Source organism: Phacochoerus africanus, chromosome 8, assembly GCF_016906955.1.
Source record: "Phacochoerus africanus isolate WHEZ1 chromosome 8, ROS_Pafr_v1, whole genome shotgun sequence".
Lineage (NCBI taxonomy): Eukaryota > Metazoa > Chordata > Mammalia > Artiodactyla > Suidae > Phacochoerus > Phacochoerus africanus.
In genome coordinates, this window is record NC_062551.1 from 118,123,014 (window position 1) to 118,147,722 (window position 24,709).

Below are 24,709 nucleotides of genomic sequence, written 5' to 3' on the forward strand. Positions count from 1 at the left end.
GCTTCTTTTCAGTATCCATTCTACTTTGCAATCATTGGAAGGTGGCTTTAGAGATACTGCTGTGTGGATTGGCCCTGACAGAAAAAATAAAACCAAACCAAAAAAAAAAAAAAGAAAAGAAAAGAAAAGAAAACCCAGTATCACCCATTGCCAAATACCTCCCATTGCTGCCTTGGGCTCCTAGTACATTCGTGGAGTTTCACAGATGGTACCTTGGGAGGGAGCATCTCAGAGATGAAGTGTCATTTAGAATCAGCATGGTGAAATTACAGAAAGCTAAGTGGACTCACAAAGAACCCCAGTTTCTGTTCCAGCACCAGAAGAATTCGTGGTAGAACTTTGAGCCAGCTCTTGCACCTCGCTGAATCTCAATTTTCAGTAAAAGGAAGTATTATACCAAATCATATGTCTGGATCCAAAAATTCTATGCTTAGATTTTTTTTAAACCCAATAATCTCTCCTCCTCCACAAAAATCTATTCTAAGGAAATAGCCCAAGATATAATCCAAAGTTTATATACAAAGGTATATCGCTTTATAATGAGAAACCAGGAAAGATTAAACATTTATTTAAAAACCAGATAGTTAAATAAACTCTGATACATCCAAATAGAAGAATTTTATGCAACTATTTCAAAATGTTTTCAAAGAATATATAATACCATGCTTATTTTACATGTCTTTTATTAAGCAAAGAAAGAAGTATTCAAAAGTACCCAAGATTTTTAATATGCAAATTAAAGAAATACATCAAAATGTCAGTATTGGTTACCTCAGATAGTTGAACTTGCGTGGTTTAAGGTTATTTCATACATCACATTTTTAAACTTCTCTATATTAGACATGTAGTATCACCTTTTAGTGGGAAAACAGACAAGTGTAACTTTTTATTATTAAGTTTGAAGACCAAAACTTATTCTGGAAAAATCCGGAATATAACTGTGTAATTATGAGTTTCAAAGAGATGAAAAACACACAAACAGAAGTTTGGGAATAAATTTGTTTGAGTAGGGCAAAATGATTCCAGGTTTATAGGAAGTTATCTTTAGGATAAGTGACCATCAATTTCACAGTGCTATTTAAGTGCAAATATTTAAAAACACATTTTTTGTGATGTGTCGATAGTAGAAAAACACAAATCTTTATTATTTATAGCAACATAAATACAATACAAAAGAGGAGTGCCTGTTTTGGAAATATCTTAAGGGTAAAATAGAATATCTTGATATTGAGTTATATAAATTGAAGTAGTCATTCTTTCATAAGGAATTTTCATGAATAGAATAGATACTAATCTGATTAATATTTTTTAGGTCAGCTGCTCAAAGCAGCCCAAGAAACTCTGTGCTTGCAAAAATTGTTCACTAGATCACAATCTTTTTTCTTTTGCTCTTAAGTTTTCTTACTTGATTTAAGCCAGCACCCTACCAATGAAGCACTTTGTGGTATTATAAAATAAATAACAGTTTTAAAATATGACCTGAAAAAAAAAATCACCTTTGCTGAGGTTCAAATCATTTTGTCTTGTTTTAATTTCATTGACGTTAGCAGCCGGTTTTTTGTAGCCAGGCTGCTTAATTCAAGCTCCTGACCTCTGAGCCCATGTTGTTACCTCAAGTTTGTGGGAAATTAGGTGCCCTCCCGTCTGAAGAGAGAGCAGTGAAAGCAGTGAAGCAAATAACCTTGTAAACTCCCTCTCATGTCTCCGGCCCAGGGCTTGGCAAATCTGACTTCCTGGCGTACATTCTGTAGCATGATGTCACAAAAAAAAACTGTTTCTCTTTCGGTGATTGAATTCTTCATATAAAATTAAGTGGGTCACAACAGCACAGATTATGTTACAAATTTTGTTCACACTGAGGGAGAGGTTAATCTTAACATTTGCAAAACGTTAAAACGTCATGGCACCAAATATACTGACATCTTAGAGAGAGACTCAAACAAGTCACTTTAATACCTCACAAAGGATGTTGGCTAATCATATTAAATGCTGTGGTGGCAGTACACATTAACTAGATTAACAACAGGATCTTAAATTTAGAAAATGAAGAACAATTCAATACTGTAACCAATCTGTGGGAGGAAAAAAAAAAAGGCACGCAATAGAGACTTCCCAAAAAATGAATGCCAGCGATGAGTTTCTGTTCACACAGCCACACATGAGAAGAGTTATGAATTATTCAAATTGTGATTCTATTAGTTTCTTCTTCATCAGCTGTCCTGCAGAGGATTAGGGGGTGCTGATTTTCCAGTGGAGGCACTTCTGGCCTGTTTGCCTGTCCCCGCCTCCGTTACATGCTTTATTGGATGGTGTCATCACGCTACACAACACTTAAGGATTTTTCAGAGTTGTAACAGTGCCAAAGCTATTTTAATCCTCTCTACCGATTTGTTTGTAGGTTTTTTTTTTTCCCCCAACGTTAGAGAAATCTCACTGTGTGCAACATTCATTTTATTCTTTCTGGCAACTTCCTGAAATGGAAGTTTTTTTCCCTCTCACTTTTTTTTTTTTAACCCCTGGCTGCTTCTTTGCACTATATGTCTTCAAAGGGATTTTGATGCTAATTTTCCAGTGCAGTTGGCTTTGGTGTCAGGTAATTTCCTGAGTTAGATGACTGTGGAGAAAAAAAAAAAAAACCCAGCTAAAAGTCTGAATTGGTGAGCAGTTTACAGCCCTTGTTACAGATCAAGGTGACCTTTTAAGGACTACTTACTCCAACATTGATAAATTGTTTAAAATGTGATCTATGTGTATAATTTCTGATCTGGAGCTCTTTGTGATAAAAGTTCTTTCTACCCTGTTTTAATTTGAAAAAAAAAAAATCACTCATAAATAATATACGGAGCATTTCTTGAGAATCCAATATAAGTATCAACATAAACTGTTTTCCTTCATGTGTTTTTCTTTCATATTAAATAAATCTTAATTGACTACCAAGTTTAACACTCTTCCCACAGTTGATTTTGCACTGGGATTGCATATAATTTTCAGACTGGTTATTCCCCTCTAGACGGTTTGTAGGGAGGAACAAACAACCCTAAGTATTTGCCTGAAATGATCTCTATATTCATGCTGTGTCATTACCCAAACTTATACTAGGAAGCAAATGATTGATATTGTGTATCTGGTTGAAAATGACAGTTTTATCAGCAAAAGAAAGTGAGGTATCAGTGAGCTTTCTCATCCCTCTTCTTCAAAAACCATAAACAGCTTTACTAAATAGTACTAGAAATGATTTGTTAAGCATTTAGTATATTTTAAGCTCAGTGCATCCTGCTTCCCTTGAACTATCTTATTTAATCCTTTTTCGTAACTCTTTAACATAGGGACTTTACAGGAGAGTAACCCGAATTTAGAGAGGTGACGTAATCTATCCTAGGATCACAGACTAGCATGGGTGTGAGCCGGGTTACACACCCATGTCTGGGTGGCTCCACGGCTGATCTTCTTAAAAGCACTGAGTTCCTCTTGCCTGACTCCTTTTCAGTGTGGAATATCAAGGGAAAATTTGTGCAGTCCCCTTAAGGGTTTAACCACAGGTTTAACTTTGAACACAGTGTTGGAGGAGCCGAGGTTTCCTCCACTGCACTAATATAAAACATTCATTTCCTGCTGTATCCATTCAAGAAACAGCCACCGAGCCCTCCACTGTGCCAAAACAGTGGCTAGTTACTTGGTATAGAAAGATAAGTCATGCATGAAAAGATGCACAGTATCACTAATTATTAGAGATGTAAATCAAAGCTACAATGAGGTATTGCCTCGCACTGGTCAGAATGACCATCATTAAAAAGTCTGCGAATAGGAGTTCCTGTCGTGGTGCAGTGGTTAACGAATCCGACTAGGAACCATGAGGTTGCGGGTTTGATCCCTGGCCTTGCTCAGTGGGTTAAGGATCCGGTGTTGCTGTGAGCTGTGGTGTAGGTTGCAGACGCGGCTCAGATCTGGCATTGCTGTGGCTCTAGCGTAGGCCGGCAGCTATAGCTCCGGTTAGACCCCTAGCCTGGGAACCTCCATATGCAGCAGGAGCAGCTCTAGAAATGACAAAAAAGACACACACACTCACACAAAAAAAAAAAGTCTGCAAATAATAAATGCTGGAGAGGGCATGGAGAAAAAGGAACCCTCCCACACTGATAGTAGGAGTGTAAACTGGTGCAGCCACTATGGAGAATAGTACAGAGATTTCTTGAAAAACAAAAAATAGTTACCCCATGATCCTGCAATCCCACTCCTGGGCACATATCCAGAGAAAACTCTAATTTGAAAAGATACATGCTTGCCAATGTACTAACAACACTATTTACAGTAGTCAAGACATGGAAGCAACCTAAGTGTCCATCAACAGATGAACGGATAAAGAAGATGGGATATATATATCAGATGGGATATATATATCAGAATATTATTCAGCCATAAAAAGGAAATCCTGTGAAATTGGATTGTTATGATCATTATACAACTACAGATGTGATAAATTCATTTGAGTAATAAAAAATTAAATAAATAAATAAAAATAATAAAATAACTCCATTTTCAGCAACATAGATGGACCTGGAGATTATCATACTAAGTGAAGTAAATCAGACAGAAAGACAAATATCGTATGATGTCATTTATCTGTGGAATCTAAAAAAAAAAAATCACACAAGTGAACTTATTTACAAAACAGAAATAGAGACACAGACATGGAAAATAAATTTATGGTTACCAAAGGGGAAAGGGGAGAGTGAAAAATTAGGGATTTGGGGATTAATAGATGCACACGACTATATAGAATAGGTAAACAACAAGGACCTACTATATAGTACAGGGGACTATACTCAATATCTTGTAGTAACCTACAATGGAAAAGAATCAGAAAAGGAATATATATATAAAATACATATATGAAAACAGGAATCGCTTTGCTGTATATTGAGAGTAACACAACATTGTAGATTAACCATCCATCAGTTTTTTTAAAAAGATGAATAGGGAGTTCCTGTCGTGGCGCAGTGGTTAACGAATCCGACTAGGAACCATGAGGTTGCGGGTTCGGTCCCTGCCCTTGCTCAGTGGGTTAATGAACCGGCATTGCCGTGAGTTGTGGTGTAGGTTGCAGACACTGCTCGGATCCTGCGTTGCTGTGGCTCTGGCGTAGGCCGGCAGCTACAGCTCCGATTCGACCCCTAGCCTGGGAACCTCCATATGCCGCAGGAGCGGCCCAAGAAATAGCAAAAAATAAATAAATAAATAAATAAATAAATAAAATAAAAAGATGAATAAAACACCATATTCCCTTCCTAGGAGTGTCCATATCTAAAGAGAGAAGATAGATACACAAACAAATTATTATGAGCCAAAAGGCAAATTTGTGAAGTAGCAAGGCTGCAGAAGCAGTGAGGGGACACTGCAAGGCCTAGGAGACAAAGCAGTCAGTGGCTGGAAGCAAAGCACGGGATATCATTGAACGAGGTCCTTGGTGGAAGAGGGAGGAACAGCGGATGAAGTGAGGTGAGGCCCCAGTGGCCCAAGACTCCCTTCATCAGCCTTCCTTAAAGTACTGGGAGTAAAATGAAGGTGACTCTTTACATCTTAATTATGTAGCCATTGGTTTGGGGGTCCCAGGATTCTTCGAAATTGTTATTGCCCCAACTCCAAAATCTCTACCCCTAATAAAGAGCCCACAAATATAATTTGTTTGGTTCTTGTGGGCTGTGTCACCACAGATCCAAATCTATTAGCACTTTAAATACAACTGAAATCTGATCTGTTTAAATAACAGTTAAACACAGGGTTTTGATGAAAAGAAAATAAAGAATTTTATCTCCCACCTCTGAGCTGTGACTAGAAGTTTGCCCTAGAAAAGTACTTTGAGACTAGTCCTTTATATACTAATATAATGTTTTCAGAATCTGTGGTGACTGAATCATTTAATGTATTTTTAAAAATATTTTTCCATATGCTAAGAGATTAATGCTGCACTTCCTATTAAGTTAGTAGCTGGCATTTCAAAATATTTGGTTGGCAGACATAGTAGATAATGGTCAGTATTTCAAGGAATTAGTGGCAACTTAAAAATCCATATAAGTGTTTCAATAGTCAGTTTTAATGTTCTGAGAGCCCTTTTATGCTTTTTATCTCTGTTATTCATTTTTCTTTTTCTTTTTTCCTTGTTCATGAAGTTGAGTCAGCAACAGAAACATATTCAAATTAGACTTGTCACACAGAAAAAAAAAAATCTGACTTTGTCAGGGTGGGTGGAGGGGAAAAAGCAACTTTTTGTCAGTCTTTTGTATTTCAGCAGCTGGATTCATCGCTACCATGGTAACGGACCACATGATGAGGTGTATTAGATTGCTCTGTGTTGAGCACAAGGGGGAAGAATGAACACAGCGTTTTATTGAAGTTAAAGGTTACTTTGGAGTTTCTTCTGCGGAAATGTGTAAGGTCAAATACTATAGCTTTCACCTTATGTAGTACTTTAGAGGAAGAATTAGGGGCATGTTGCTGCGTTTCACTACAAAACCAGGTAAGGTTCAATTGAATCTACGAAACTGGCCTCTTATTTCTTCTGTTGCAGTGGCATAACTTGTCGGGTAGAATTTCACTGTCACCTCCACCCCCACCCCGACATGGGCACAGGACAAATTTCTTCTGTCTCCCCTACCCCAACGCCCCCACCTCCAATTTCATCTGTTTTTAATCTGAAAGTCTGAAACGCTGTGAATTTTTATGGTTCTAACGAAGTGTGGGTGAGGGGGTGTGTGCAAATACAGGAAGGAAAACTGGAAAGGAAGTAACAAGAATGCTGTAATTAGCGTCTTCGGATCAGTGTAAAACCGAGCAAAGTATTTCCTTGTTTTCTTCTTTGAAAATAGTCCACTTTTCTTAGAGGACACCTTATGAGTGGCATTGGTCCAGCGCTGCTTGTCTCTTGTATTAAATGAAGCAGAAGTTCTCCAGCATGTTACTCAGTGGATTTATTTTATCTGGGCTTCTATTCCTTTCTTCCTATTACTACCAGCCTCATCCATCATGAAGAGTTTGGTTTTATCTATAATTTTTACAACAGATTTAATTTCCATGAATACTCCATCCTTTCAGACCTTGTGGTCGTCTGTGTCTTTGAGGATTTAAAAATAAAAGTAAATACAATACGGGGTAGTAGAAAATGAGCTCTTCTGCTTGGAGGCTGGTGAGAGCGAATGTAAACAATTCGGTGTGGCTCCGCGAAGCATCAATTCCCAGAGCATGGGAGCCTCCTCTTTGCATTGCTTACTTAGCACCCTAGCAGCTTGCTTCGAAAGGGGAGGCTTTGGTATGCGCAGAGCAAGTGAAAGAGGAAGACAATTTCTTTTTGAATAACCGGCTTTGGTTTCTTGTTTGTGGTTTCTGCTGATGTGCAATGTTTAGCTTTCTCATAAGACATTAGGGTTTACTTTCATTTTTTAGTTAAGAGCTGACCTAGGCAACTTTTCGTCTGTTGGAACAGCTTCAGAGAGAAAACCTAACTAAACAGTAGTAGAACCCATCGTTATTCGCGTATATTCGCTGTCCAGTATTCACTGGAGTGTTTTCATATAGGAGAGGGTTGTAAAAATACTTTCTTAGATGAAAGCAATTTATTTGCCACTAATTGGCTCTGAGTGGGATAAAAGCCAATCAATTATCCAAAGGTTAGTCATATACCACTCTTTCTTCAAAAAGGGACACTTAGATTGTTTTAAAGTTGTTTATGCTTTGTGATTTTCCTTGCTATTTTCTTAGTCTCTCTAGTTTTCATACAGTCAGGCTGTCTTATAAATTTGAGCAAGGAGTCGTCATTATTCAGAACAAATTTTTTGTGATGACTGCAAATAAGGGGAACTATTTCCATGATAACAAATATAAAAAGCATTATAATAGCACATTTGTAACATCTGTAAAATGTCCATGCTTGTAATCAAATTTTCTTTCTTTTTTCCTTTGGTTGCTTTGAATATAGAACAAGGTATGGGCATGTGCTCTGAATCAAAATATTTTCACAAGCCTAAGCTGTGATTACTCAAAAATAATAGTTACCTATTACCAAAAATCGGAAGTCACCAAGTGAAAGATAGTACCTGTTAAGATATTTTAAAGTGCGAAATTCTCAATCCTGGTAGTACCCGAGGTAGAAAGGGGAAGAGAGAAAGACACAGAGAGAAGACACAAGGAAAGGAAGGTAGACAAAAAGTAAAGATAAAAATGTGAATGCTTAACCAAGCTTTCTTCTTTCACTGGGCACAAGAATGTGTTAAATAAACCTCTATATACAAAAGAAGAGAGATAGTGTAGCGTGGGTGAGATGGAATTTGCTAGCATTCCACTATCCTATGTTTCCACTACATAGTAAAACATGGATAGTTCCTTTTTATTAACTGAAGTGAAAACACATTCCTATAGTTGAATTTGTTTTAGTCACTGTTTGGGCTAAGGTATCAGCTAGCTTAGACATTAGAGCTAAAAGTATGTAAAAATCAATATATACCCCCTTTCTGTGACTTTATGCACCTGACACAAGGTCATATGCACATGTCGAATTTCAAGGTTAGAGTAACTGGGAGGCCCGTAAGATGGAAGCACCTTTGAAATTTTATTTTTTTTAATCAGAATCTTATATATTTAAGGTATACAGCATAATTTGATGTACAAACATGTAGTGAAATGATTACTACAGTCAAGTGAATTGACATAGCCACCTCCACCATTTACCATTTTGTGTGTGTGATGAGGGCACCTGACATCTACTCTCTTAGCAAATTGGTATTATAAAATATACAGAATTAGTAACTGTAGCCACTAGGCTGTGCATTAGATCTCTAGACTAGTTCATCCTGCCTTGTACCCTTAGACAATATCTCCCTGTTTCCCTCACTCCCTGGTAGCCATTGTTCTAATCTCTGCTTCGGTGCATTCACCTTGTTTAGATTCCTCATATAAGTGAAATTATACAGTCCTTTCTGTGTCTGGCTTATTTCATTAATATAATGTCTTCCAGGTTCATCTATTTTGTCACAAATGGCAGAATCTTCCTCTTTTTTAAGGCTGAATAATACTCCGTTGCATCTATAAGCCACAATTTCTTTATCCATTCATCAGACACTTAATTTGTTTCCTTATCTTGGTTATTGTGAATAATGCTGCAGTGCACATGGGAGCACAGATGCCTCTTCCAGTGCAGATTTAATTTCCTTTGGGAAATCCACTCAGAAGAGGGATTGCTGGATCATATGGTAGCTTTATTTTCAAGTTTTTTAGAAACTTCCACACTGTTTTCCATAATAGCTATATGGAACCTCCTTTTGGAATTGATGTGATACTTACATTCTTAGGAAGTGAGATAAGTTTTGATGTTCTTGCCTTAACTTCAAAGTTTTTCAGAGATGTTTTTGTCAACCCTTATTTAATCACACTTTATTGTTAATTTTGAGTGAATAGGAGTGTTTCTTAATATTTTAGCTCTAATTTCTAGAATTCCCTAGCCTCTCAGACAGATAGCTAATTACCTGTAAACAATTACCTCTACTAAGGAGATAGATGTTCAACAGTCATGGTAAAGAAGAATCATATTGATTATTATAACCTCTTTAATAAAACTAATGATAATTTTTGGACCTCAAGGTACTGTTTCTGAAATAGATGAAGATCAAGACAATGAATGATGACAGTATCAGCTAGATATTCCCCTTTTAAGAGGTGCTATTTTTAAACCTATGACTTTATTAAAGTGGATTTTTTAATTGACAACCAGGTGATTTTTTTTTGTATGAAAAGAATTGGACTCTTTTAAAAATATTCTCAAATATTTCAAATGAAAAAAAGTAATGGTCTCATGACCATGATGATGTTAATAGCAATAATGATTAATTCAGAAAGAAAGAGACTTCATTAGAAAGCTCTGTGCTCAGTATGTAGTCAGAGGCCAATGTTTTTAGAAAGAAATTGGAAATTCCTAATAGGTGGTATGATGTTCAGATATTTACTCCCAACCTTAATTCTATTAATAGCATTTACAAGTCACTAACAGTACATGTGCTCGTTATGTTCTTCTCAGAGCTTATTGTAAAGGATGTTGACTTTGTTCAATAAGCAATAGAGGCTTTCATCAATAATAATTGAACTTACCAGAATTGTACAATATGTGAGCCAGTATCTGATAGGAAAAGAGTAAACATATTACTAGGAATGAACAATTTGTTACATTTTTAATATGTAAAAAGGTACAATCAACTGGTTTCACTTCCATGCTAATATTAGCTTAAAATAATTTAGAATGATATTATAATTCCCCTCTACCTCTCATGCACATTATAAAATGTTCATTATTGATATCATTTAGATGATTTAATTATCATCTAAATTTTTAAATTATTTGTCTTAAATAATGATATTTGATGTCCGAAACTTATTAATTTGGGTTCATTTGGGGAAAAATTATACTCAGAAAAACCACTTCCTCTGCCTCCACTCACATGGGAAAAAAGAAAAAGCAGATTAATGATCGATGGGCAATTCCATTATAAAATGTAGACCCAGAGTTCCTTTCATGGCTCAGTGGAAACAAACCCAACTAGTACCCATGAGGCTGCAGGTTCAATCCCTGGCCCCACTCAGTGGGTTAATGATCCAGCATTGTCGTGAGCTCTGGTGTAGGTTGCTCAGATCCCACGTTGCTGTGGCTGTGGCATAGGCTGGGCTGGCAGCTGTAGCTTTAATTTGATCCCTAGCCTGGGAACTTCCAGACGCTGCAGGTATGGCCCTAAAAAGCAAAATAAATAAATAAGTAAATAAATAAATAAATAAATAAATAAATAAATAAATAAAATGTGAATTCATCAAAGTAGAAGAAGAAAATATAGGACTTGAGATAGAGAAGTATTTCTTCAAAGGCAGAAGCCATAAATGAATGGTTACATGAAAAATTATTACTTTTGGAAAATGCTATAAGCAATATCAAAAGACAACTAGCAAACTAGAATCAATATTTGCATCGCACATGAAAGAGAAAAGTTGAGTATCTGTCATATACAATGAGGTCTCTTAAATCAAAAAGAATGAGAACAACACTAATGATTTTGAGACAATTTTTTAGTGCAGTTTTAGGTTAGCAACAAAATTAAGGGGGTGTACAGAGATTCCCCATACACTCCCCCTTCCCCCACTGGGATAGCCTCCACCATTATCAACATCACTCACTAGAATTGTACAAAAAATTTTTTTACTAAGGATGAACCAATATTGACACATAATAATCACCCAAAGTTCATAGTTCACTTTAGGATTCACTCTTGGTGTTGTACGTTCTATAAGTTTGGACAAAGGTATATATCCACTGGATATACATATCCACTGTTACAATACACAGAGTATTTTCACTGCCCTAAAAAACCTCTGTGCTTATATATTCTAGAGATTAAGTCCTTGTCGGTTGCATCATTTGAAACTATTTTCTCCCATTCTGTAAGTTGTCTTTTTGTTTTCTTTTTGGTTTCCTTTGCTGTGCAAAAGCTTTTCAGTTTGATGAGGTCCCATGGGTTTATTTTTGCTCTAATTTCTATTGCTTTGGGGGACTGACCTGAGAAAATATTCATGATGTTGATGTCAGAGAGTGTTTTGCCTATGTTTTCTTCTAGGAGTTTGATGGTGTCCTGTCGTATATTTAGTCTTTCAGCCATTTGGAGTTTATTTTGGTGCATGGTGTGAGGGTGTGTTCTCGTTTCATTGCTTTGCATGCAGCTGTCCAGGTTTCCCAGCAATGCTTGCTGAATAGACTTTCTTTTTCCCATTTGATGTTCTTGCCTCCCTTGTCAAAGATGAATTGACCATAGGTGTCAGGGCTTATTTCCAGATTCTCTATATTCTGTTCCATTGGTCTGTCTGTCTGTTTTGATACCAGTCCCACACTGTTTGGATGACTGTGGCTTTGTAGTATTTCTTGAAGTCTGGGAGAGTTATGCCTCCTGCTTGGTTTTTGTTTCTCAGGATTGCTTGGGCGATTCTGGGTCTTTTGTGGTTCCATATAAATGTTTGGATTGTTTGTTCTAGTTCTGTGAAAAATGTCATGGGTGATTTGATAGGGATTGCATTGAATCTGTAGATTGCTTTGGGTAGTATGGCCATTTTTACAATATTAATTTTTCCAACCCAGGAGCATGGAATATCTTTCCATTTCTTTGAACCCTCTTTAATTTCCTTGATTAATGTTTTATAATTCTCACCATGTAAGTCTTTTACCTCCTTGGTCGGGTGTATTCCCAGGTATTTGATTTTTTGGGGTGCAATTTTAAAAGGTATTGTATTTTTGTATTCCTTTTCTAATATTTCCTTGTTAGTATACAGAAATGTGACTGATTTCTGAATGTTAATCTTATATCCTGCTCCTTTGATGAATTTGTTGATTAAGTAGTTTTGGGGTTGAGTCCTTAGCATTTTCTATATACAGTATCATGTCACCTTCATACAGTGAAAGTTTTACCTCTTCTCTTCCTATGTGGATGCCTTTTATTTCTTTTGTTTGTCTGGTTGCTGTGGCTAGGACTTCCAATATCATGTTGAATAACAGTGGTGAGAGTGGGCATCCTTGTCTCATTCCAGATTTTAGTGGGAAGGCTTTCAGCTCTTCTCCATTGAGTATTATATTTGCTTTGGGTTTGTCATAAATGGTTTATTATATTAAGGTATGTTCCCTCTATAACCACTTTGGTAAGAGTTTTGATCATGAATGGATGTTGGACTTTGTCCAATGCTTTTTCTGCCTCTATTGAGATGATCATGTGGTTTTTGACTTTTCTTCTGTTAATGTGGTGTATGACATTGATTGATTTACATATGTTGAACCATCCTTGTGCACCTGGGATAAATCTCATGTGGTCGTGGTGTATGATCTTCTTTATATGTTGTTGGATTCAGTTGGCTAAAATTTTATTCCTGCCAGCAATGAATGAGAGTTCCTGTTGCTCCTCATCCTCCCCAGCATTTGGTGTGGTCAGTGTTCTGGATTTTGGTCCTTCTAATAGGTGTGTAGTGGTATCTCATTGTTGTTTTAATTTGCATTTCCCTGATGACATATGATGTGCACATTTTCCACACCTATTTGCCATCTGAATATTGTCTTTAGTGAGGTACTCATTTGGTGAGGTATCTCATTTGCTGAGGTCATTGGCTCATATTTTAACCAGGTTGTTTGTTTCCTTATTGTTAAGTTTTAAAGACTTCTTTTTATATTTTGGATAACAGTCCTTTATCACTTGTATCTTTTGCAAACAGTTGTCTTCCAGGCTCTGACTTGTCTTATTTTTTTGATATTGTCTTTCACAGAGCAGGGCTTTTAAATTTAATGAAGTCCAGCTTATCATTTATTTCTTTCAAGGATCATGTCTTTGGTATTTTAGTCACTAATTATTGTTAAAATACCTGCAAATTAAACAAATACCATTGGAATCTTTAGCAAATTAGAAGCCAGAGGAAGAGAGGGAGATTATGCCCAGTGATAGAGAGATGTGAAAAATGTGAACTTTCCCTGGCTGCTATTGAGAGCATAAATTTATACAATGGGGGGGGGGGTTAACCTCAAAATGTGTCGCAAAGGTTTTAAAAATTACACACCCTGGGACCCAACAGTTCTACCACCAGGAAAATATCCTAACAAAATAAGGAGTCAAACTTCTATACAGGGCATTTCATTGTTGTGATGTTTATAAATAAGGGCAATCATTCTGAAAAAAAAAAATCTTCTGAAATGGGTAACACACCAGCTTCTGCTTCTGCTCTGATAAGTGTAAAGCTATAAAATGTCATAGACATGGCTCTGTGATTACCTAGAACCATATCTGTCCCACCACTCTATTTTTCATTTAGAATGTGTATAGGTAGCATAGGTGTAGAGAAAAGGGTGTTGGCATAGACTCCAAATGCTTGGGTCCTGCTGCGGCTTAGGTGAGTTCATCAAAGTATACAAATATAAGACATCACTAAAATACTAACGTTAATGGGTAGAAAAGTGTGTGGATCCCTCTATCCACATACATGCATTTGTCTTCACAACTGATTCACGTACTAACCCCAAACTCCCAGTCCATCCCACTCCCTCCCCCTCCCCCTTGGCAAGCACAAGTCTGTTCTCCACGTCCATGACTTTGTTTCTTTTCGTAGATAGGTTCATCTGTGCCATATATTAGATTCCAGACATAAGTGATATCATATGGTATTGGTCTTTCTTTTTTCTGACTTACTTCACTTAGTATTAGACTCTCTAGTTCCATCCAGATTGCTGCAAATGGCATTATTTACTTCTTTTTTATGGCTGAGTAGTATTCCTTTGGTATATATGTACCATATCTTCTTAATCCATTCATCTGTTCATGGAAATTTAAGTTGTTTCCATGTCTGCACTGAACATAGGGGTACATGCACTGAACATAGGGGTGCACGTATCTTTTTGAATGAACATTTTGTCCGGATATATGCCCAGGAGTGGAATTGCTGGATCATTTGGTAGTTCTATATTTAGTTTTCTGAGGTGCCTCCTACTGTTTTCTATAATGGTTGTACAAATTTACATTCCCACCAACAGTGTAGTAGGTTTCCCTTTTCTCTGAAGTCTCTCCAGCATTTGTTATTTGTAGACTTACTAATGATGGCCATTTTAACTGTTGTGAGTTTATAACTCATTGTAGTTTTTATTTGCATGGAATGCCTTGACTTTGATAGGAAATAGCATGACATTTTGAACAGGGTATACCTCCCAGTTGTTATTGTTTGAATTCCATTCAAAAGAAATTTCTTCTCATAAAAGCATAGCAGAGAATAGTTAGTGTTGACCATACCCTGGCATTCAGGTGTAGTGGAGATGGCAGAAATATAGAGCAGTACTGTTCAAAGGACACTTCTATGGTGTTAGAAACATCTTATGTCTACACTGTCCTGTGCAGGAACTACTGAGCACATGTGGCTGTTGAGCACTCAGAATTAGACTAGTGTGACTAAGGAACTATATTTCTAATTGTATTTAATGCTATGTAGTTTAAATTAGCCACATTTAACAAGTGCTGTCCCATTGAACAGTGCAGCCCTAGAATCAAGCACAACAGATCTGATCTTTAAAGTTGAGGATTTCATTTCAAGCATAACGGATGAATTAGGGTGACATAGGACAAGAAAGTGAATAGTATTTAAGAAGTTTCCTTTCCATTCATTGAAATACCAATCAGGGAGATTCTTTGATTCTGGAGGCTGTAAGTCCAAGGTTTTCCAAACTAGTCTTGGTCTTAAATATTCCATAGCCTTGCTCACTTGAAAATTCTAATTGTTCATTCATTTTCTCACTTATTAAAAAAAAAAAAAACTTAGGTTGACTTTATGTGTCGATGTGTATGAAAAATGCATTGTTATCCGTTATTCTTACACTACTACCTCACTCACAACACTTCTGACACCAGACGTGTGGATTTTCCACATCAAGCAATTCCAGCTGCATAGAGTCAGCATCAGATCCCTTAGGTTAAGGGCTCAGCCTCACAGACCACCCCACCCCCTCTCACATGCTAATTGCACATCCAGGTTGTCTTGTGTGCTTCTCACCAACGAGCTACGAATTGAAGGTTCCCACAACCACCTCCTCAGGTTTGCTAGCACAGCTCACAGAACTCAGGAAAACATTTACTTATGTGTACTGGTTTATTGCATAATAAAGAATATAATAAAGGTTACAGATGAACAGCCAGATGAAGAGATTCATAGGGTGAGTTCCAAAGGGATCCTGAACACAGGTGCTTCTGTCCCTGTGAAGTTGAGATACAGCACCCTCCCAGCAGAAGAAAGTGTTCACCAACCCAGAAGCTCCCCAAACCCTATACTTTTGGGATTTTTATGGAGGCATCATCATGTAAACATGATTAATCATTAACTCAGTCTCCAGCCCTGCTCCTCTCCTGGAGGATGAGCTGGGGCTAAAGTGACAAGAACGCTAGGAACATCTTTAGTTCTAATATTTGGTTTTTGTTCCTGGTTCCTGATACAGAACTCCTAAGTCCTTTGGGATTCTCTAGGTGATAGGAAGGTCTTTCGTTTTAATGAGGAGACCTTGATGGGCTCCTGGGTAGCTCTGAAGTGACAACTGGTCACCAGAGAGACTAAGCCATGATTAGAAGCTTGGAACTTTTAGCCCCTTTCATTAAAATCTTATTGTGCTTTGATATTGACAATTAGTGACTTGTTTTCTTCCCAACATACAAGAATTTTTAAAACATATAAGCACAGCTCATTTAGAAAGGTCAAAAAACAGTTCCCTTTATCATTGTGAAAGCAGTCTTCTTGAATTTCTGATTTGGGTACATTATTATTCTCCTGCCTGGACCCCATTTGGGTAGTTTTTTTTTTTTTTCTTGGCAGTACATCCAGGTTCATCTATGGGTGGAAGATAGTAGAAGCTGGTCTTTCCAGCATTAGAGATGCCAGGTTTTCTGAGATATTTTTTCTTATTTCTTCCAAAGTTTGATGACTTCAGGAAAATGCAGACAAAGAAGGTGGCGGAAATGGAGTGTAGTCTTGATGATGAAGAGCTGGGGGGAGGAGAGGGTATTGCTGAAGGGAATGTACATAACTTGGCTGAAAGGAGGACTTTGGCAGAAACTGCCATCTGAAGGGATGAGGAGGGAATAGTAGCCACTTGGCCAATGCATCAACCTTGTAATTCTTTCCAGAATGTTGGATGGCAGTGGGAAACCCAAACATACAAGAGGATACACAGAAGCACATTAAGAAGCACATTATATGAGAGTTTTGTGACTTCTCTGACGTAATAAAATAGAATACTTTCTAAGTGCCAGATGCTGTTCTAAGTGCTTTTTGTTTAACTCATTTAATTTTAACTTAATTTATCTGCATTAAAGAACAATGCCTAGAAGTTCCCTGGTGGTCTAGTGGTTAAAAAGCCAGCGTTGTCAGTGCTGTGGCTCAGGTCACTGTTGTGGTGCAGGTTCAATTCCTGGTCCAGGAACTTCTTCAGGCCACAGGGGTGGCCAAAAGAAAATTAAAATAGGGAGTTCCCCTCATAGCTCAGTGGAAATGAATTGACTAGGATCCATGAGGATGCAGGTTTGATTCCTGCCCTCGCTCAATGGGTTAAGGATCCGGCATTGCCGTGAGCTGTAGTATAGGTTGCTGATGCAGCTGGGATCCCACGTTGCTGTGGCTCTGGTGTAGGCCAGTGACTACCACTCTGATTTGGCCCCTAGCCTGGGAACCTCCATATGCCACAGGTGTGGGCCCAAAAAGACAAAAAAAATAAATAAATAAAAATAAAATAAATAAAATTTTAAAAGAAGAAAAAAGAATAATACCTAGCACACACAGAAATCACTGCATAAATATGAGTAGTTATTATCTTTCTGTTAATCCTCACAACAACCCCATGAGTCAGGTACTTTAATCATCTTTATTTTACAGACAAAGAAATTAAGTCCAGAGAGGTTAAGTAATTTCCTCAAGGGAATAATACAGTTAATGAGAAAGAGAGCTATAGTTAGTGTGGTTCAACCATTATGCCAACCTGCCTTAATCTAGGTAAAATCTATCATGCGTAAAGAGATAACACTTGTAAATTGCTTACAAAGTAAGCTATGGTAAATACCTAAAGATGTTAGCAATTATATTTACGTAATAAGATTTAGAAGATGTTCTGGTATTCATGTTGTTCTACATGACACTGCTCAGATATAGTAAGATTTTTAGGGCAGCTTTGGGTTTTTCTTGTGTAAGTTTGAGTAAAGCTTTGATTATGAGCATGCCCATTATAAATTGGAGGAATCTTTCAACCCTAAACACTGTCCATCAGTTTGACTGGCACCACTGAAGGTTTCACCTCAAATAATGTGCCTCATGGAAATGTCCCCCATAGACAACTATATGGCTCTGACCTTTTGACAGAGAGTGATTGCTGCTAATGGTACTAATGAGAGCAAGTGAAATCCCCTTCCACGCTTGGTATTTGAATAATGTGTCAATTTGTTCATTGCCATCTTGTTAGGAATTAAATGCTCTGACATTTGCATAACCTAAGGAAGCTGGTGAGAGATTGGCAGCCAGGAAGGGGAATCAGGCCAGAGGCTGGAAAGGCATAGTCACAGGGGATGGATTGGTAACAGAGCCCTCAAGGTCACGCAGTGGTTCCGGGCAAACCCAAGCAGACCCGAGAATAAAGTTAGGTGCAAACTTGGGTTCTGATCTCTTTTTCCTATAGGTTAATTGAGAGTAGGTGGATGGTCATCCTCTTTACAGAAAGAATTTTGTGGAAAATTAGGTGATGCAAAAGCTAACTGAAGTAAGAGTGTCAGCAGACACAGAATTTTGTCCTTTTTTTTCCTCTTTTTTTTTAGGGCCGCACCAGAGGCATATAGAGATTCCCAGGCTAGGGATCGAATCAGAGCTATAGCCGCTGGCCTACGCCACAGCCGCAGCAACTTGGGATCTGAGCCACATCTGCAACTACACCACAGCTCACCACAATGCAGGATCCTTAATCCACTGAGCAAGGCCTGGGATCAAACCTGCATCCTCACTGATGCTAGTCAGATTTGTTGACTGCTGAACTACAACAGGAACTCCTGGATGCAGAATTAAAGATACCTCCACATCATAGGCACAAGCGGTGCAGGAGCAGCAGCCATAGTGTGTGGGAATTCCTGGATAGACTGATGCTGCTCTGGGTGGTGCATGAGAAATGAGCAACAGCCAGGGCAGAGGAGGTTTGAGGATGGCATGGCTCAGGACGGCAGAAATGTGGGGACTTTAGCAGAGCGGGATTCAGGGGCGTGCGGAAGGGAGAAAGCAAGGTGAAGCCTCAAACTGGGTGATGAGCAGTTGCCTGGTCACTCCTCTGGCTCCCAGAGTCTTTTAGCTGTGACCTCAGATGATTGGAGGTAATGAGGTCATTGGTCAAGGCCAAAAACCCTAATAAGAGGACAAGGAAGGAGACCAGTAGACCTCCCACCACTGTGCTATTGGGGAAGGGCACCTTGGAGGGTGGGTGGGAAAGTCTCTCTCTGGATATGTCTTCTACTATGGCCCCCGCATCCCAGTTGACTGCTTCATCATGAATTTTAATGGCAATAGTTTCTTTCAGCTCTTAAGGAGTATGTTGAAAGTGCTAGTGATCCGCAGAGGCACTGACTTAGTAAGCAAAGCATAAATCATTTTTTTTTTAATTTTTAAATTGAAGTACAGTTGATTTACAATGTTGTGTTAGTTTCAGGTACAGCAAAGGGATTCAGTTTTATATATTTATTTATTTACTTACTTATATGTATATATATTCTTTTTCAGATTCTTTTTTATTGTAGTTATTACAAAATATTCAATATAGTTCCTTGTACTACACATCGGTCTTTGTTGTTTATCTATTTTATATATAGTAATGTCTATCTATTAATCCCAAACTGCTAATTTATCCCTCCCCCACTTCCCCTTTGGTAAATATGTTTGTTTTCTATATCTGTGAGTCTAATTCTGTTTTGTCAGTAAGTTCATTCGTATCATTTTAAAATTATTTATTTATTTATTTATTTTTGTCTTTTTTTAGGGCTGCACCCATGGCATATGGAGGTTTCCAGGCTAAGGGTCCAGTCGGAGCTGTAGCCACCAGCCTATGCCAGAGCCACAGCAACACGGGATCCAAGCCATGTCTGTAGCCACCAGCCTACACCACAGCTCATGGCAATACCAGATCCTTAACCACTGAGCCACAGCAGGAACTCCCTGTTTCATTTTATTTTTAGATTACACATATAAGTGATATCATTGTCTTTCTCTGACTTACTTCACTTAGTATGATAATTGCTGGGTCTATCTATTCAACTGGCATTATTTCATTATTTTTTATGGCTGAGTAATATTCCTGTGTGTGTGTGTGTGTGTGTGTACAACATCTTCATTATCCATTATCTGTCAGTGGACTCTTAGGTTGCTTCCATGTCCTGGCTATTGTACATAGTGCTGCTATGAACATTGGGGGGGGGGGTGTCTTTTCAAATTAAGAGTTTTCGTCTTTTCTGGATATATGCCCAGGAGTAGGATTGCTGGGTCATAAGGCAAATCTACTTTTAGTATTTAGTTTTTTAATTTTTTAAAGGAACTCCATACTGTTCTCCATAGTGGCTACACCAATTTATATTCACTCTCACCGACAGTGTAGGAGGGCTCCCTTTTCTCCACACCCTCTCCAGCGTTTATTATTTTGTAGAGCTTTTGATAATGGCCATTCTGATGGTGTGAGGTGATTCCTCATTATAGTTTTGATTTGCATACCTCAAATAATTAGTGATGTTGAGCATCTTTTTGCACGCAAAGCATAGATCTTAATTTACTAATTTACTAACCCATGCTGCTTCACTCAAAACCCCTCTCATCTTTATAAGTAAAAATTTCCTCAGCTATTTGCCTTCAGAAACTTGCTGTTATAAGTGAAGAACTCTTGCATTTGTTCAGATTATTCAGATTACATCCTCTTTTTGTCAATACTTTCAAGTCGATGTGCACAGTATGTATGTAATGGGTGTTAACAGCCTGGTTAATGTTTCTTTGTACTCCTCGAAAGTAATCATTCTGATTCTCACACATCCAGTGAAAAGAGTATTTGGGAATACAAGGGAGTAGTCAGCAATTATGATTCCCAATATAGGAAATTAAGGTGAAAAAAAATATATGAAGCCATTCTTTTGAATTTAAGAAAATGATCTAACCTCTAACATCTAAATGAGCAGATTTAAAAGAACTCAAACTGCCCAAGCCAAAAGACAACAAAGCAGACACTTTATGCCTATGTAAACCAATAAAAGGAAATTATTCTGAGAGCCCCAAACTCCCTCTCTCGTATTCTTACAACAGCTAACAACATACAGTTTAATCTTCCAGATGCAGTGTCCTGCTGTGTTTCTGGGTGTGTATATTGTCTTCATAATACACACCGTCTGTCTTCTACACAACCTTCTTTACCCAACATTGCCTATGAGTCTAGCTATCTTTCTTGTCTATTAAAGATATCAAAAACTGTCTTTTCCTGGCCAATTCTCTGTGTGAACCAGTGATTAAAGTCTGGGCAGGAGAAATAAAGCCAGAGTGTCTGATCATCAGCAACAGTTTGTTTGTTTTTTCCAATTTGGCTAAACTGAAGTTGTTTAGTGAATATTGCTGCTATTGGGGCTTCCTTCTGCTTACATGGTTCCTTAAAATGTTAAAAAAAAGAAAAAAAGAAAGCCATTCTGAATTGCAACATTCATTACCTTCGGTATTTTAATTGTATTAAAATAATCCTTTTGGGTTTAAATGTTCTCTTCTGACAGTAATGCTAGGATCTGAGACTCTTGTTTAGGATTAGGGTAAGGCAAGGCAAGGATATTGAAATGAAGGATGGCTTTTCTTATCAGCTATTAAATATATTATAAAGCTATAATTATAATTAAGTTGAACTATAATTAAAGAGGTTGTTGATATAGATAAAATCCTGGAGTATAAACAAATACTAGCATATGTATTTATATATGCTAGACAAGGCACTGGAGCAATAGGGAAAATGACTAATATTATGCAGTAAGTCTTATGGAAATGGAAAAGGTCTTCATTCATACTACAAAATAAATTCCAACTAGATTAGACTTAAGTCCTTAAACTAAGTCCTCAAACTATAGGCATTAGAAGAAAATATTGAAGGGTATTATAAAGAACTTTATTGAGATACAATTGGTAATAAACTACATTGTTCAAAGTGTACAAATTAAGTTCTGACATAATATGTATATCTTTTAAACCAACTCTAGAATAAAGATGGCAAACATTTCCAACATCCCCAAAAGTTTCTTCGTGCCCCTTGGTAATGCCACTCTCCCAGTTCTCTCCCATTTTTAAGCAACCACTGATCTACTTTTGGTCACTATTCATTGATTTGCATTATCTAGCATTTTCTACAGTGGAATCATACAATGCATACCATTTTCATCTGGTTTCCTCACTCGCCGTAATGATTTTCAGGTTCAACCATGTTGCTGCATATACCAATAATGTATTCATTTTTATTGCTCTACTGTTTGTTCATTCACACATTGATGAATGTGGGGTTGTTTCCAGTTGTTGTGGGTTTTTTTTTTTTAAGTACAGTTGATTTACAATATTATGTTACTTTTAGGTGTACAACATAGTGACTCAATATTTTTATAGATTATACTCCATTTAAAGTTATTATAAAATCTTGGATAATTCCCTGTGCTGTACAGTATATCCTTTGCCTTATTTATTTTATACAGAGTAGTTCATACCTCTTAATCCTGTACCCCATAATGCTCTCCTGTACCTCTCCTCACATGTAACCACTAGTTCATTCTCTTTATCTTTGAGTCTGTTTCTGTTTTGTTATAGTCATCCAGGTTTTGACTATTACAAATAAAGCCCCTATGAGCATTTATATGAAACTCTTTAAATGCTTATGTATCTTCTTTCCTTTTGAGTATGTACCTAGAAGAATTTTTAAATGATCCGTGAAAGGGAAATATTTTATAGTATAAGAATGAAGATTCCTAATAGAAAAAAGTTATATTTGACAAAAATAACGTTTTAAAATTCTGCATATCAAAAAAGTCATTAAAATTACAGATTAAATGATAGTCAAGGAAAATATACAGTAATACTCATCTTAAATATAAGATGTTTTTTGATAGGCAAGACATGGAAAATTGTGTATCTGATGTATCAGTTAATCTGCACAACAGTCCTAAAAGGTAGATGCCATTATCCCAGTTTAAAGCGGTCCAGAACTTAAAACAAAACTCTATGCCTCCCCATGTGAAACAGAGCATATATTATATGCAGACAGTATACTTGTCAGGGAAAAGTATATACTAATGTAGAAAAGTATATAAAAAACATAAAAGAAATAATTCATAAAATGGAAATGTCTGATATACATATGTGAGATAATAGGTAAATAACCTTAATGTATAAAAAAACGTGTAAAATATGTAAGAAAAAACTAAAACAGAGGTAAAATGGGAAAGGGACGTAAATAGGTAGTTCACAACCAAGTGAAAGTAAAAATTATGAAAATATTAAACTTCCCTTTAAATCACTGAGATTAAAAATAGGTAAGACTGCAACCCCTTCCAAATTAGCAGATATTTTTAGATGTTTTGTTGTTGGGTTGCTTTGCTTTATTTTAAAAACAATAATGTGTAACATTTGTGAGGTTGGTAGCCCTTTTCATACTTTATTGGTAGAAGTCTAAATTAATGCGGTCATTCTGGAAAAACAATTTGAAAGTGTCACTAAGTATCAATGACTTTGAAAGTAATTATACCCTTTGATAAAAATGTTGTTCTTGAACTCACCTAAAGAAATAATCTGAAATGATACAAAGATTTATGTACAGACATCTTTCCTTTTTAGAACTATTTATAGCAGTGAAAAAATTGCAAACAGCCAAATGTCCTATAACAGGAAAATGAATAGCTAAAGTCATTCATTCAAGCTAAGAAATCCTATGCAGCTACCAAACTATGGCATCAACTGTTGGCAGAAGTGGAAATTACTACAGATTTTCCAGAAAGTAGTTTGATAATATTTTTAATTGACTTAAAATGCTTCTGAGCATTGACCTAATAATTCTACTTTTGAGATTATCTAAAATGGAAATGCTTTTACATGAAAATTTATAAACAAGGTTTTGAATCACCATATTATTTAAAATAATGAATTTAAGACAACTAAATCCCCAACAATGGACAAAGATTTAATAAATTTAAGAAATTATTTAACCAATTAAATTATGATATATCTATTTGATGGAAACGGTTTAAAATGTCTTATAAAGGTGTTTCGTGAGAGAGAATGTACTTTTTATAAAATACCATCTACCTTTAAATTCTGATATTGCAATTAAAAATAGAGGAGGGAAGGGAGACAGAAAGAGAAAGAGAGAGAGAGGAAGAAAGGAAGAGAGAGAGGAAGAAGAGAAAAGAGAGAGAAATCAAATTGTTGATAATGATTAATCTGTGGGTAACAGGTTATTCTTCTTCTTGACTTTCCTGTGTTTTCTGAATTTTAATCATATGTACCACTTTTTCAATGCTATGATATAAATTAGGTTACAAAGGCAGAATTTGAAATTGAATACTCAAAGTGAATACAGCTTTGTATATAAAGAAGCAAGAACTTTATCAACCAAGCATATACTTTTTTTAAAATTTTTTCTAAAAATAAGGAATCAGGGGAAAATTATTTTTAGAGGGAAAGAGAAACATAAGGCCCTCTCTTATTTGTGAAAAGTAATGCAAGAGAACAGAGGGAATTGTAATAGACTCCTCCTGCTGCAGAAACAAGAAATACAACTACTCCAACCAATTTAAAGGGAGGACTCAGAGGATGTAAAGAAAAAGGGCCCACATACACTTGGCCTGAGAACTGTTTAGATCCAAAGACTCAGAGGATGTCCCCAGAGCTCAATCTTTCCGCTTGCTTGTTTCTGCTTAGCCTTATTCCCCAGGAGTCCTACTCAAACACAACCAGACCGTGTGGCCCCGCCAGCTCCTGAACAAGGGTGTTCCATGGCCTCCACACCAGCAGCCTCAAGTCACATACCAACCCCTTTGTATCCCCAGCAGGGAATTTTTCACTAACTCACAAGGGCCCAGCCAGTGAGTGGCAGAAGTCAGCTTCTGCTGTG

At 36.9% G+C, this 24,709-nt stretch overlaps 1 protein-coding gene across 20 annotated transcripts in view; it reads left to right on the forward strand.

The window, feature by feature from the left end:
• The window catches only part of DTNA (dystrobrevin alpha), a 424,974-nt gene that overhangs the window by 230,432 nt on the left and 169,833 nt on the right, over positions 1-24,709 (forward strand). Inside the window, exon 1 of one of the 20 annotated variants that reach the window (XM_047794109.1) lies at positions 6,353-6,514. The exons of 18 other annotated variants lie outside the window; for them this stretch is intronic. The gene's annotated coding sequence lies outside the window, so the exon portion shown is untranslated. Of the gene's footprint in view, positions 1-6,352; positions 6,515-24,709 lie in introns of those variants that run through there. One more of the 20 variants, XM_047794111.1, reaches the window with a different exon arrangement.